This window comes from Synchiropus splendidus, chromosome 5 (genome assembly GCF_027744825.2).
Source record: "Synchiropus splendidus isolate RoL2022-P1 chromosome 5, RoL_Sspl_1.0, whole genome shotgun sequence".
NCBI classification, from domain to species: Eukaryota; Metazoa; Chordata; class Actinopteri; order Syngnathiformes; family Callionymidae; genus Synchiropus; species Synchiropus splendidus.
In genome coordinates, this window is record NC_071338.1 from 12,860,001 (window position 1) to 12,876,022 (window position 16,022).

General features: G+C 40.1%; 1 protein-coding gene across 2 annotated transcripts in view; it reads left to right on the plus strand.

Moving 5' to 3' along the window:
- The first annotated feature begins 5,816 nt into the window (after positions 1-5,816).
- glceb (glucuronic acid epimerase b) overlaps positions 5,817-16,022 on the plus strand; it is a 34,853-nt gene continuing 24,647 nt past the window's right edge. Inside the window, exon 1 of one of the 2 annotated variants that reach the window (XM_053865434.1) lies at positions 5,817-5,974. The gene's annotated coding sequence lies outside the window, so the exon portion shown is untranslated. The remainder of the gene's footprint in view (positions 5,975-16,022) is intronic. The other variant, XM_053865435.1, reaches the window with a different exon arrangement.

Here is a 16,022-nt window from a genome sequence, read left to right on the forward strand (position 1 = left end):
GCTGACCATCAGGGACCAGTGGCAAAGAAAGATCCCTATCTGAGACTGGGCAATGAAAGGTGAACATTAATATGAGTAACAGAAGAGGCTGAGGCAGATTTGAACTGTATGTAGTGTGTGGACAGGTGAATCAAAGTTTGAGATGTTTGGATCACACAGTAGAACATTTGTCAGGCGCAGAACATGAGTGCCTGGCGCCACCTGTTGAGCATGGTAGAGCTAATGTGATGGTCTGGAGTTGCTTTGGTGCTGGGAAAGTGGGGGATTTGTACAAGGCAAAAGGGTTTAGAAAAAGGATGGCTATCACTCCATGTTGCACCACCATGCCTACAACAGGTCATTGACCCAAAGCACACCTCCAAATTATCTAAGAACTATTTAGGGAAGAAGCAGTCATGAAGTGGTCAGCGCAGTCACCAGATCTGGACCCCATTGAGCTGACGTGGGAGCAACTTGACCGTATGGTACCCTACTGCCCACCCAGCCAATCCAACTTGTGGGAGGGGTTTTGGCGAGCGTGGGATGGAATTTCTCCAGACCACCTCAACAAACCAACAGCTAGAGGCCAAAGGTCTGCAATGCTGTAATGGCTGCAAATGGGGAAATTTCAAATGAATAGATGAATATGATGAATATGAGGACGTGTCATTTGTGATCCTGCTTTACCTTGTCAGGTCAGCAAGACAAGAGTGGATTCATGCTCTTCTTCTTCTTCACTCACACCTCCAGACAGTGGTCAACGAACCGTGACGTAATGCAGCGATGTGAAGAAGATCAGTGCTGGTGCAAGAAGTCGCCATAGGAGGGCAGCAGAGGCATTTCGGTTACTTGACTTCAATCAGTCGAGAAATTTGTGTAGTAGTACGTGAAAATAATATTATTTGCCTAACGTAGGGGCTGTTCTGCCATACGCCCATTATTATTTACTTTGCAAAAGCGATCCCAGCCATCACTGAGAGCTAGATACCACAGCGAATACAGGGTGATTTTAGATATATATATATATATTTTTTAGATATAACTTTGGTTGAGATTTGACTTACATTGTAATTTAAATAGAGAATTCAAACTCGTTGGATAAAATTGGGCCACAAATCCTGAAAGAACCAGGCACCAAAAGTAACTGACAAGTGAACCAAAGACTGATAAAGACGTATTAAGTATGGCTCTATGGAGAAGTATCACATTTTGATGATGTTGTTTCTACATGCAGCACTGACACCGTGAGAGTATGATAATGTATGTTGGGTTAGATTCCATTAGAGTAGATGAGATGGCCTTTAGATGTCCAGCGGATTACCTGGCCCTGCACGGGTCTGAGCATGCCTAGTTTGAGGGTGTGGAACAAATTCTACACTAACAACTACTCTGATCCCATTTTCTCTAACTTATTTTCCAGTCTGTATTTGAGCGGCAAAGGTCAGGGTCAGATTGTCCTTCATTGTTTTCTGCAGTGGTTTGTCAACAGCAGCTGGACTTGTCACACCTGCAAGCCGTGGTTTAAATATACTTGCTACTTGTCAAAATTATTCGACTCTTTTTGCTGATGAACCATAATAAGAATAGAATTCCTCCATCCCCAGCTGGCTGTTCAATTCAAATTAGTGTTGCATTCTGTTCTGGCAGGAGATGTGTGAACAAATATGGAAAAAAAATTGCATCTATGCAAAACATCTGAAGTGTGCATGAAGGCCTGCAGTCTGATGAAGCCTAAATCTGCTCAGTCAGCTCCAGTCTGTGGAGCTATGGCGTGTTGCTCTCTCCCCTCCATATTTCCTGCTGTACATAAATGTTCCTGCTTTATTTCTTATTTATGTCGTCAATCCAGATGGTTACAAGTCATCCTGATCTCTAAAGCTTTCTCCCCTTCTAACGTTTCCCAGGTGCCTCTTGGCTGCACCTGGTCAGGAGTAAACATGCTCTAAACATGCGCAGCTCTGATGTCATTAAGTCAACTGTGTTGTGTGTCCATGTGATAATGTCCTTGTTGTCTTTTCTTGCTTGGCCTTTGAATTGAATCTTGTCCAATTGAACATCAACATTTGACTTCAAAGAGCCTCACGCCACTTCAAGTGAAGGGAACATTACGGGGAATGGTACACTTAAATCAGACGATATTGATGAGCACCTCCACCTTCCAGCCATTTTGACAAGACATATTTAAGACCTTCTCATCATCTGCTAAATATTTCACCCTCCTCCACCTCCTGCAAATTTCAGCTGATCTGCATGTGCAGGAACAAAGACAGTTGGGAAAAGTAAGCCCCCGCACCATCACCATTCATTATTCATGTTAATTGATTCTGGCAGGTTGGAGTCAGAGTCTAGTTACGCTCCACCGTCCTGGTCGGAGAGGGAACACTCATCTCCTGCTGCTGCTCCCTGATTCTCACCAATTGCAAAGCAAAATGATAGATCTCATTGTATTGATCTCATTGATGGATTGGATGTATGACTGGTTGGACAGACTGGTGACAGGATGGATGCACGCAGATAGATTAATAGATGTGTCAATGAGATTGAATAGAAGAACATGGAATGATTGACAATATATTAATTTGATTCCATAGAAAGAACAGAGGGAGGGAACACAGAAAGGGTTAAGGGTATTTATTCATGAGAGGACAGGTAGATTGGTAGGAAGACAGATGGATGGACCATGGTGAAGGGAGCAACACAGTGCTGTTAATAAATTTCAATGAAGCTGCTGTCACTTTCTTCTTCTTTCACCTATTGCTGGGCTCTTCCACACACTATATAATATTGGCCACTATCACATCCACGCAAGATGAGTGTCTATCAAGCAGTTAGTTCTGATGTAGGGTGACATTTGTTCGGTGAATATCAAGAATGCAGAAAGCGCTGAAAAGTAATTCGGAAATATTTTAAAGCCAGAGGAAGACATTATCATTGTGGCACGCAGAGTGATGAGTCGAGAGAAAAAGGCTAAAACACAATGAGGAATATGCAGGTGTCAAGGAAACAAATGGCCAACCAGAATGAGAAATCAGTCTGGCAGTGTGAAGAATCCTGATCCCAGACTTGTAGCAGCATCACCTGGAAATGAAGCAAGTGAGCAGTCCTAAACGGTCAACCACATCTTCTCTATTAAAAACCCTTCCCACCTGGTTCAGCTTTCCTCCTTCTTCTGTGGATCCCTTTTGAAGCCCAGGAATGATTTACATAATTCCTATTATCCCATAAGACCTGGCTTAATTTTTCTTCCTTTATTCATCAGTTCTGTGAGGAAAATGACATGTGAAAGTTCTCTTTCCCTCCTGACCGTCCAAGACATCTGCATAATACATGGTGAGGAGCAACCATAACCACATGTTCAACCATATATATATATATATTAGTATAGTAATACATAATAATTATATTAGGTTGGTTTATATATATAGTTTTTATTTTTTATTTTTTCTTGTTGGACGGAGACCTGCAGTTAACCTCAGTGGGAACTCAGCCATCATCACTTATGCTCTCAAACCTAATCTGGTGTGCAGCCATAAATACTGTTTTCTGTAATCGTTGGGGGTTGTGATTTCCTTCCGTAGGGACCAGGTCTGGAATCTTATTTTCTTCAGGAGCCTGTTGTACAGCTAGCTTCAAAGCTTCTGTGGCCAACAGGAAACACCATAATACACCATTCCTGATCCTCTTCCTCAACCAGAAAATCCTCCTTTCTCAGTGACATCCCGCATGAATGACATTAATTCATCTGACAGCTAGTCTGCTACTGAATGTTTGCTGTTAGGAATTGGACCAAAACAGCAAATGTAGTCCACATGCATTTTTGAGCTAGGATGAGGGGGTCTGCTACTCTGAGATATTCTGAATGGTGGACTTGCCTGTATCTGTTCGATCCATCCATCCATCTGGGCAGCGGCTTCAAAAGGTCGCGTCAAACGCACTTCTCCCGGGCAACATCCACCAGCTCCGACTGGAGGATCCCAAGACGCTGGCCAGTGAAGAGATGTAACCCCTCCACTTGGTCCTGGCTCGACCCTTCGCTCTGCTCCCACCTGGACATGAAAAACCTCCAAAAGGAGGCGTCCAGGGGGCATTCTCATATATCTCTTCTAAAATACCTAAAGTGGGTTCCATCTTAAAATGCGAAGCATCAAAAGATATTTTCCCCTCAAATGTACAGGGCATGATGAATTCTTTTAGTCACTCATAGGTAGAGATACAGCACACAGACTGACCCATCCTCACAGTCAGTGTAATTCCTATTCTGTGCCTTGGGTTGATATCAGAATGTGCTGCACTTACAGTTGGTTTTGCGCCTCCTTTTCCAAAGGCCAAAATGAGGAACTGAATACAAATAACTACAGATCAAATAATGTTCTAAGGATGTGAGGCTCTTATCTCACACAGTCAGATCGCAGTTGGATCCCAGGAGAAGAACAGGACCTGGCTGATAACCTGGGAGAAGTGTATTCAGCTGATGGAAATTGACCATATGTTATGTCTTTAAACAAAATTCTTTGGAATTTTTTTCCCCCTCCATGCTTTATTTCTGAATTTCTGGCAACAACCAGCCAGCTATTGGACCAAGTTTGATTGGGTGCATGAAGTGAACTAATCCTTAAATGCTTGTGCAGTCTCTGGAATGATTTCTGACAGGTGTTAAAAGTAAAACTGGTGTCTGAAGTTCTTTTTAAACATCTTTGCAAAGCCCGCATTTCTATTTTAAGCTTAGTAGACCTTTAGAGGGTGTGAGCTACAAGAACGACAGAAATTCTACCCAGCTGTGCTGAGTCCAATCAGGCTTTGAAAAGAAATTTTAAAAGCAGCATCTAATTTCCATAAAATTTCACTTTCTCCTTGGCAAGTGGGATGTGATGAAGACGGCCGCTGCTTCTTGTCTGTCAGAAGTGAGATTAAGCTTGGAAATACTCTGTGTGGATCATGGAACCCATGCTTCTTTTTCTAGATAGAAACAGGCATGATATAAAGGGTCCGGATCCTTGTCTGTATTGTGTATCACCAAATGTGCTCTCTCTTTAAGATTAAAAATATAGTTTACCTCTGTCAAACTATATCTGTTAATTCCACATTGATATTCTGCAGTTTATTCCAGGTGTGTCAGAGTTGGAGGGGACTTCTCAAGGACAGACCAGGCTTAGTTTAAGAGTCCAGTTTTGGCTGTTGCATCTTAGAAAAGGGCACTGTAAACAACACATTGCTACCTTGCCCTTTACAGACATCTGGAATAGTAATTTGCATTATAATTGTTCAAAAAGAATGAGCGCCTTTTCTTTAAACATTTGCAGTGTTCCATTTTTTCACCAACATTTAAATAAGGAGTTACTTTGCGTGAATTTATAAATAAACCACAAAATAGTCAGACTCTAATCCAGTGCATACATTTTTACTGTTGGGTTTCATGTGGTTTTTGTTGATTCATTTGAAACACACACGAGTGATGCATCAACAGCAACAATCATGTTTCTTTCTCATACTAAATTGAAAACAATTTAAATTTATTTTCATAATGTGGCACCACAGATTCATTTCATTAAATGTTCATTTCTAAACTTCAGTGTGTGAAAATCTAAAGTAGTAAAAGGGTAAAAACGTTTTGGACTTCATAAATAACAATGAAATCTCTCTGAGTGAAGACCTGACTGATGAAATCCGCCCTTAAATACTGTAATTTCAAAATACATTATAAGACTCAATGCAAATTTCAATAGAGAATGTGAAGGAGCCCAGACGTGGAAGTAAACACTCCCCATTTCTGATTGGTTCTTGTAAGTCTCGCATTCTCTCGCGAGGTGTGACGGCGCTCTCCTGTGAGGAGCTGCTCTGCTTCTGTATTCAGTCGCTGTTGTGGCAGAGAGCGGCACAGTCCTCCAACTGGCAGTCGTTGAACCTGCTCATGCCGAACTTGGAGTCTTTAAACTGACCTTCCAACACAGTTCATCCTTCAGCCTTTCTCACGCGAGCCCCTCTGCTGTCCACACAGGTAAGCCTGCAAACAAACCGCTTATTTTGACTCCACATTTTGTGCTAGCGAGCTCTGATAAATCAAGATTTAAACCTCTCCGACGCTCACTTCTTCTGCTCGGCTGCCTTTCCTGCTGTGGATACTTGCTCGTACGCACACAAACTAAAAAACAGTCCATCTGATTCTGTCCCTGGATTCCCTAGGCGAATGTAGGAACTTCAAAGACGATTGTCTGGGATGTAAACCGCTTTAGCTTGCATGCTAACGACAACCCTCTGCTGAGTGTAAACTAACAGCAATCTGTTGGCTCAAAGTCTCTCCCCGATCTGGACTGAATGTATTTCAATGTGATGGGTACCTTCATCACCTAGCGACGAGGGTCGGACTTTCTTAACCACTTCAAGCGAACTAACTTGTCTTAAATCCTTGAGGGAATATTTAACTTTTTGCATGCTGTTGCTTTGCTTCTAGACGTGGTGAAGATCATGATTTTTTTTGTGTTTAAGACGAGCGTAAACAAACTAAGCACATCTAGTCCTCGGAAAAATATCCACCCACCAGTTATACTCATTCCCACAGCTGTCATCTGGTGATAACCAGGAGGCAAACAGTCTGCTATCCCACAATGTGTCGTGAGATTCAGCAGTGGCAGATTTGAGATGCTGTTCAGTCCAAAATTTAATCTTTACTTTCTTTTTACGTTTTATTTTTTTTACCGTCAATCGTAACACTACAAGCCAAAACTATAACTGTGATGTGTGATTTGTTGTTTGTAATAAAACTGTAATCTAACATTAATTAAACATTTTCCCTTCAGTCGACATCTATTAAAATAGCATTTTAATGCGTTTAAAGCTTTCAACATGCAACTATAAATAAATAATAATTGCAATTTAAATTGATCCTAGGTGTACCGTAATCAGATCTCATCCTCTTGTAATTTAGTAAATAAAAAATATTGCATAAGGAGTAATCTGTATGTAACTGAGGATGACATTGACAAAATACTACATTTTTCCCAAGGTGAATAAAGTAAGTGTTTTCTGGATCTATGTTGTATACATTGTCTATGATTGAATATAGGTTATAATATGGCGGCTGCTGAATTGGCTCATAAACAATAGGCTTTTTGTTTATTATTATTATTATTATTATTTGAACTTAAACATATATATAGAAGTTGATACTGTCATGTTTTTGGCATTTGCTCTTCCAAAAAGGGGTTTGCATGCTTCGAACCTGCTGATACACTTGTCCCTTATTGAAGTTTATTTTTTATAACATAAGGAAAACGACTGTTCTGGCATGAAATGGTTTTTCACTCGACCAATCGTAATGTGCACACGTCGTATTGTCTTGATGATTTTTGCAGTCCCTGTTCCATCTGGCACACGACTATCTTTTTAAGGGTGTGGGAAGGTAGAGGGGTTCATCATCCATACTCCCCTGCAGGCTTTTCAAGAGAATGGCTGACTACAAAATCTGTTTAATATTTAATAGTTGTGCACAAGAACTAGCTGAAGCATGTTTAAATATTCTCCGAATTCCATCTCAGTGAACATTTTGCCATCCTCCATCCACACCATTTGGTATAGTTAGATTGCTATAAATGCTGCTACAAGTGATCGTTGGCTTTCTAATTTGTATTTGTTTAAGGGTTTAAAAATATCTTGTGAAGTATGTTGCTAACTTGAGCGAAAAGAGTCACAGTAGAGGCAGAGATGGTGGAGTTTGATGCTGCGAAGGAACCCTTTTGAATTACATTGCCGTGGTTGAAACTTGGCATACACTTAGGTCCATCCATCCTCATTCGCTTATCTGTTGCTGGGTCGTGGGGCAGCATCCACCAGCTCAAACTGGGGCGTCACAAAACCATTTTGTCTCAACGTTAAAAAAAGAGCAGTTACTCTTTCATTTATGGAGCTTATCCTCCACTGTGGACAAGAATAAGGCATCTAATTTAATATCTGATGTATTGGAGAACTAGTTCCTATGAAGCTCTGTTGTTGTTGTTGTTGTTGTTCATGATGTTTTTTTCTAAATTGGTTGCAAGTATTTTTATGTCTTTGTACATGAAGAATTTGAAGTAATGTCCATATGTCCAGCTTGTTCACGCTGTCTAGCTTATCCTGCCATATTGCCTGTATTCCCTCTTGGGAGTGAGAATTTCTGTGAACAATAAATGAGAGTATCGGAGAGTGAATCTGGACATGTGAGTTTGGGTGTTCTGTAGCATGTGGTGGACACGCGTGTGCTGTACCCTGTCTTGTGTCATATTGACAGCCGGTGTTAACTGCAGTCCCCCGCACCATCCAAGTCATGCACTCAGAAAGTGGCAGAAGATGAACGAATACCTCGGTGATGAAACTTGGTGTAACTGCGTCTGCTCCTTTCCTAATTATCTCGCATTTCTACCATGATATTGATTTTATTTATATTTCATCAACAACCATATTCATTTTTCACACGTGATTTTTTTTTTTTCCGGGAAATTCAAGCAGTAGCAGCTATTAATTATGGCGGGATGAGACACAGACTGAATAGCTGACATGAATGAATAGCAGGAGAGAATGTTAAGACGGTGTAAGTGTGATTTTATTCATATTTATGTATCATCTGCTCACCCTCACTTTGGACTTTGCGCATTGGGGTTGTAGGATTCAGCGTACTGGGAATGATATTGCTTGATATTATTTAATAAATCTGTGTATTCAAAGTCAGTATGAATGCATCATGATAATAAGGGGTCAGTCTCTGTCAGTATGTAAATAGCTAACTTAAAACAATGCGTCTCTGTTGGTCCTTTGTCATATTGGTTTCTTTGAAAACATCCCCAGTATTCACTTTAAACTTTTCTTGTATTTTGATGGTCAAAACTATATGTTTTTTTACTTTATTGTGTAGTCATGTGACAAGCCCCAAGTGTTGCTATATTTATATATGAGCCAGAGAATGGTGACTCAACATTGAAAAGTCAAAGTGAGGCAAATCCAGCAGAAGATCTAAAGATTTTCTGTTATCTTTAGGTGGTAAAGACTAAGAGGACATTATTATCAGTGCAACATGCCTGACATCTCTGGTACTGCCTGTTTGCCCGCCAGCTGGGTGTCATTGGTGTCTGGTCTCATCTGGTGCACAGGAATTTACGCTTCAACTGCTACATCAATGGAGTGAAGCCAATGTCGAACTCATCCCACTGTGGAAATGGGCTGGAAAACAAACATGCTTTAGAGGTGAGGTCAGCTGCTCTTTTCAAAAAGTGCCTGATTTTATTTAGTTTTTCTATAAACATAGTCAGAATGGAGTATAGTCTGAAGTGTGACTAATTCAAGTAGTTGGTGGTGGGTTATTACTTTTACTATATAAAACTTCAAGCTTCAGCATTGTAAAACTCGAATTTCCCAATTAATGTGCCAAAGAGTTATATATAGGGCAATATTTCCTTTTTTTCTGCTTCTGACACACACAATAAAAAACCTTGATAGCGTGTTAAAGGTGCGTAGTGTGCGGTACAGAGAGGGAGTAGAGATTGTTCAGATAGGGGGACATTGAAAGCTCACCCGCTACCTTGAAAAAGAAATGGTAATACCTTTTCCCAAGGCTGAGCAGTGATATGCTGCCAGTTGGTGCAGCAGATAAAAGACAGAGATTCGATTAAGACTTCTTTTCGCATTCTTTTACGCTGCAAGTGGGCATCATCTTGATCTCTGCAATCATTACGGCTGGGTTTAGAATACAATCAAAAATATTTTCAAATGATTCAACTACAAAGGATTCTTCTACATTATATATACTCAAACCGTTCTGGTTAATTAAGTTGTATTACAGTCATTGCATGTTGTGTTTTCCTCTTTGTTTTATGACAAGCGATCACGGGAGAATTCTGACTTGGACGATAAGCTTCTCCATCGGTGCTGTGGCAGAATCGTTGTGTATGAGGTGTTCTGCTTTGAGGTTATCGTGGTGCACTACTGACGCAACCATCAGATTTATTTGTGCCTCTCCACTGCCCCTAGTCTCAAGTGAAATGCTGTATAACCAGGAGTTTTTCAAAATAATTCATCATTATTTTATTTTGCCATGGCGTCGTGATCGTTCACGTGTAGCCGAAACCCTCTATAAATCCAATACATATCTTCTTCCTGCTATCACCACCCCATGTGAGCCTGATGATTGCTTCCTGGTTTCATGGCGAATTTTTTTTTTTTTTGCTTAAGTGCATAATCTAATTTTGCAATGCAAGGTTTGGAGACTAACTCAGGCTCTGGGAAGTTTATTACTTGCAGAGTCAATGTGACTTTTGCAGTTTGTTGTTTTCAGCTTACTGTGGTATATGTGGGATTTTGCTGGTACCAATAAAATTGCAGGTTTTGATTATGATAACCAGTCATTGATCAGTTGTTTGTTATGAGCGATTATTGATCAGCAATTGATCAGCAAGATATATATATATATATATATATATATATATATAGATAGATAGATAGATAGATAGATAGATAGATATAGATATATAGATAGATTTTTTTTTTTTTTGTTTGGCAACCCAAAATACACAATTTTATGGTGCCCAACGTCAGCTGCTGGATTACTTAAATCTTCTTTAACTGGATAACAACTCAAAACACATCCAACAACAATTGGATGGTGGTTGAACCCGATGTCACATCATGTCACAGGCAGTTACAGAAAGATGTATTTGTTTATTTTAATAAGGTGTTAGTTATATTCTATATATGTATCATGTATATTATACATACTTGATTAGAAATGGTGTTACTATTGTAACATTGTAAAATTGACAAAACACACACCCGGATCCCCGGTACTCATTCCCTGGACATGGAGTCAGTGAAAGGTTAAGGCAACATTCTGGTATTTAACAAGTGATGATTCAGATTTACATCATGGGTTTGATTTGTCCATGTTCATTGAAAATGGAATGAAACATTTCTTTTATATGAAGCACTTGTTCATTTGCTTTAAGAGTTGCAATATTTTCTATACTGTTGTTCAGTATTAATATTTATTAGGTTTGGGTAATGAATCTTGAAAAAAACGTGACTTGTGTGTGATTTAGTAGAGGATAAAAAAAAACAATCTGCAAAAATCAGTATCGGCCTGTTGAGACTTTCAGGAAAGTTTACATGGTAGGTTTGATCTGTTCATTGTTCATTGAAAAACATTTATTTTATATTATAAAATAAATGTTTATATTATATTTATATAGCACTTGCCTTAGTATTGTTTATTTGCTTTAAGAGTTGCAGTGTTTTCTATGAAGTGTGAGTATTACTGTTATTTAGTAGATCTTTGTAATTTATGTAAAAAAAAAAAAAAACTTTTGTGTGTGATTTAGTTGCAGAACAAAAAAAAGAAAAACACAATCAGCAAAAATCGGTATCGGCCTGATGAGAAAAAATCGCCAATAAGTATCAGCTAAAAAAAAAGGGGCGATCGGTGCACCCCTAGGTGGAACCAACTTTATGTGTTCACACTTGCAGATAACATTTATTGTTCTTGAATGACCAGATTCCTGTCAGTGAAGAGATACTGGTCCACATGTAGTGTGTGCGTGTGTTCTGCAGCGCTGTCACAGTGCCCCTTGCAGTGGAGAAGACTTTCTTAGCTGCAACACTTGTACCTGGGATGCATTATTAACGTTGTGGTTTTCTTAGCTCACTCTGAGCCCGAGGATAGTTCGGTCATCTTGTGGTGAGTACGCTGAATCACGCAGTCGCCTTTAACCCACACTCCTTCCTCCGGATGTAGCCAAGGTAATGCAAGCCCTCAAGTTGGCCGTATTGCTGCGGTACTGGAGTTGTAGGGCAGTGTCGACAGACAACATGCATTTTGTGGAAATGTGTGGCAACCCAAATACACTTGCTTTGTTTTCTGCTGCATGCGCTGTGTGTGTGTGCAAGATTTTATGTTTGGCCGTGAAATTTTGTTTTTCAAAATAAACAGACTTCTGTCATCGATCTATATTTAACAAATTATTGAGATGTGTGGTTATCTTCTTATATCTCACCAGCAGCAAATTTCACGACTGCAGCCTCTCACCAGCTCTCTCTGCCCTGTTTTTATGAATGGTGACGGTCTCTGTCATTGTGATAATGGAGGTGAGTGGTTGCTGTTCTTCAGGTGTACCAGCATCCTTAAATTATCTACTGGCATGTCCTGCTGGAAGACCATTTACAGCTCTATCCTGCTCCAGGACTTGTTGAGCTTTTTAAGAGGACATTGTGTCGTCTTAAATAGAAGGACAGACAGATTCCTCCTCAAGACCTAATAATAGCTGTGTGGACAAAAGGCTGCTGTGTTTATTGAACCTGAATCTCTGACGTGCAGTCCCCCCATTTCCAGAGATAACGCTTGAGTTTTTCAGGGTGTAAAGGCAGATGTCAGAGAAACAGTTTCTGAGAGACGTGAAAAAAAATGTTCCATTATTTCTTGGCTTCACTATTTCCCTCATCGAGGCCAGAGTTGAGGTTGGGCTTTATGGGAGAGTTAAAAATTGTTATGTGAGAAATCTGGAGGGAGAGTTTGTGAGTGTTTTGCAATTGTGACGGTGGCCTTTTGTGACTGAAACTATTATTGCTGTTCTTGAGTGACCCATACCTATATAAAAAGGTCCATGGAGAGAAAGGTGTTGAACTGGCTCCAGGCTCATGAACAGCAGTTGCAACAAACGATGCACATTGAAGCAAGGATGACTGAAGTGGACTTATTTAATAGTTTGTTAAAGAAAAAGATTTGGGCTAAAATGGACAGCCTTAGAAATTTTATTCAAGTAATGATGTTTTCTACCTCTAATGTTTGTCCCCCTCATTTGTTTAATCTGGACTCTTTATAACCCGGGGTGTGTTAACTTATGTCTCTGAATCTCACAGTTCACATAATCCTCTGAAAGGCAGCCCATGGAGCTAATGTGAGCTAACTTTGAGCGGTGGCCCTCCCCCATCTCCATTCCTCCAAGCCTCTCCTGTTCTAAATAACTTACCACCGCCCGTTGTAACAAAAGAATCTGACCTCAATCTCCCTACAGGCGTTTGCACAAAGGACTCGAGAGAGTGTTTTGTACTGCGTCTTTGATATGCTGGCCATATTTTGACCCAAATTTTACTAAAGATGTTGAACATCTTATCCATATTTTTCTAGATGTAGTCGTTCGCCTATGATCAGGGAGGGTACTCCTGTGCTTTGTATTTTTTTTATTATATCTCTGCAAATTGCCTATATTTATCCACCAAAATGTATAATGAAGCTCGCTGGCTTATTATACATAATAATTATTACTACTATGCTCCACGCAGCCAGGTGGCTATATTCTAACTGTGTAGCAGTGTAACAACAGTCTCGGTCAACTATAGCTATGTAACAATAAAAATTTAAGGCAGTCTACTTTTCTGAGAGTCTTTTTGTGACTATTGCTGTGTGTTGTATTGTATTAGTACTGGAAAAGCAGTTTGCCTTTCATCAGCTTACTGATTGAAGGACACACACGGAGACACATTATGCAGTCAAATCTCCCTCGGCTGCAGTTTGGCGTCCTCTCTCTGAAGTCATTCACTTTAGCCAGTGTGAATAAAGAATGTCTTAGTTAATTGTTTTAATAGCTGTCTTTACAACTCCACAGGCTTCCGGCATCCACCACTCTTAAGCTCCCCTCATCTTCCCTGAACGAAATGAGCCCCTCATGACCCCTTTTCCACCCGTGCCACTATGACATTCACACTTGATTAGGTTTGCAAATGAAGTTTTCCCGCTTTTGAGGTACAAGGCACGACCTTGGCCCCAGAGGCGGGTTAAGTCTTTATTGGATTGAATGTCCATAATAAGCCCGAGGATTGCTCTGCAGTGATGTGGAGAAACTGATACAGCTGCTTCATCAGCATTAGCTTCAACTCTTCATCATTACCTCATCTGTGCTCTAATAAGAACCAAGTCTGAGTGTCCTGGGACTCAACATGGAGTCCTGACCACGTGGCAGAAATGGATACATGTTTGCAATGTTTGGATTATTGCAACGAATTGACGTATTCACTAGTATTTTTATTGACATTTCTAACATTTCAAAAGCTGTTTGACTGACTGTTCCTAGTTTTTCTTTTTCAATTTGTTCCTCTTGGCTTGCTGCGGCCGTAATGATATAGTTAATGTCGTGAATGAGTTTGCAGTGGTGTCTATGGAACAGAAAGTCGAAGCCTGCAGTGTGTAATAATTATCCATTATGTCACTGTTCATATGTGTATCACGGTGCATCGAGAAAGCAATTATTTTCAACAGCTAAAGCACAATTAAAACACAATTGCTTGCTGCACATTGTGCTAAACCACACACACACTGAAAGGACAGCGACGGTGTGGTTGTGGTCAGTTGTGCTACGTCAGTCATATCTATGTAGCACGAGCTTGTTGTTTTAGGATTTGCTATGCCATCTTAAACTAAAACGTTCCAATGCTACCCATTGGCCTGGAATGTGTACTACATCATTTGACATGGACTTTCTAATATAAATATAATGACCTTTCTCAAATATAATATACCTGTTGGTTTTATAGAATGTGATCACAAAGAAAAACAATGTGGCTGCTCCACACCAAAATTTTAGTTATTATTGAATGACCAAGTTATTTCTTTTTGAAAAGTCATAAAGTATATTGATATTCATCATCATTGAAAAGTTTGTTTGAAACCCATGTTCAGAGGGTGGATGTCTGACAGTCATATTTAGAATGCTATTTGTTAGCTCAGCTGCTTGCTCAGGGTCACAGGATGGTATGGTGTAGGAACTGTGTCCATTCCATGTCTGTGATGATTTCCTGAAAAGTAGGAGAAACAATAATTACTTAGCATTACTTCGATTGAATAACATACGATGTATTTGTAAACCCTGAGCTTCTTACACAAGGTCTATATAGCGGGTGGCATTGTAGACAGAGTTGTTCTACTGTAGGTGTGTAATATGACCGTGTGAGAGAAATCCCACCTGTTTGTGCTGTTCTGATGACACTTCTATACCAGCAGAAGTTACTGCCTCCTTGGTTACAACTGCTCCATCCCCAGAATATATTGAACAACAAGTGCATACTTTTTGAGTGCTAACCGTATTAGCAGCAACATGCTGGATTATAAGTAAGTTTCCTTGCAATGTTGCAGCAGAAATGTTATGTCAAACCTGACAATGCACTACCTTTGTGGAGAAGTCACAACAAGCGTTTTCTGCTGTAAGTGTCAAGCAAAGTTTTACTACAGCTTCGCTTGGCTACTGTTATCACAGGTTTTACTTGTGTCTTAACCACACAGTGTGACACATTCAAATGCAGTGTTAGGCCGGTACAATAACAGTAAATTGAATACGCAGTTGAATTAACTTGCTTCCAAGTCCACGGCTCCAGTGCAGATGCCTGCGATGGAGGTGCTGCATCATCAGCTTTTGAATATTCAAATTATTCAAGTAATTGTTTCACCCCTAAAAAACAAGAAGGGTTTTCACTTCAGAGTTGAGAAAGTGATTCTATATAATACCGAAATATCCCTTGCAGTGCACACGGACCCTCCTATGCAGAGAAAATATTCTGGCGAGGTGATGTTTACCGGGTTTCTCTTCCCTTTGAGATGGAATGTTGTGACCTTTTGTGATGGAGTTTGAATATTCTGCGTGAATTGATTTCCTCAGAGTGACTGCCTTTACTCTTCCTGTCCAAAGGTCAGTAGACTGTGATTAGTGCTTTGAGAAAGATCCAGAAGTGTAAATCAGTTTTGAGAAGGGAAATGTTATCAAAGCCTGGTGTTGGTTTCTGTCATCAAATCACTAGTTTATGAGCAATCAGGGTTTCTGCTACATGCAAATGATGGTGGCGCACTGCCACCACAAAATAAAAGCCGTCTTGCTTTCAGAATGTTGCCAATATAAATTTTATTGGATGAACAGGGCTAAAAGTGCCGCAGCGTGGGTTCGGATTTCCGGCCTTAAGAGTGAGCAGTATATCTGGCTGGTCACCGAACATGGATTGTGTCGGCCTCAGATCCCCTCCGAAAGAAGGACAGAGCTGATGTACTT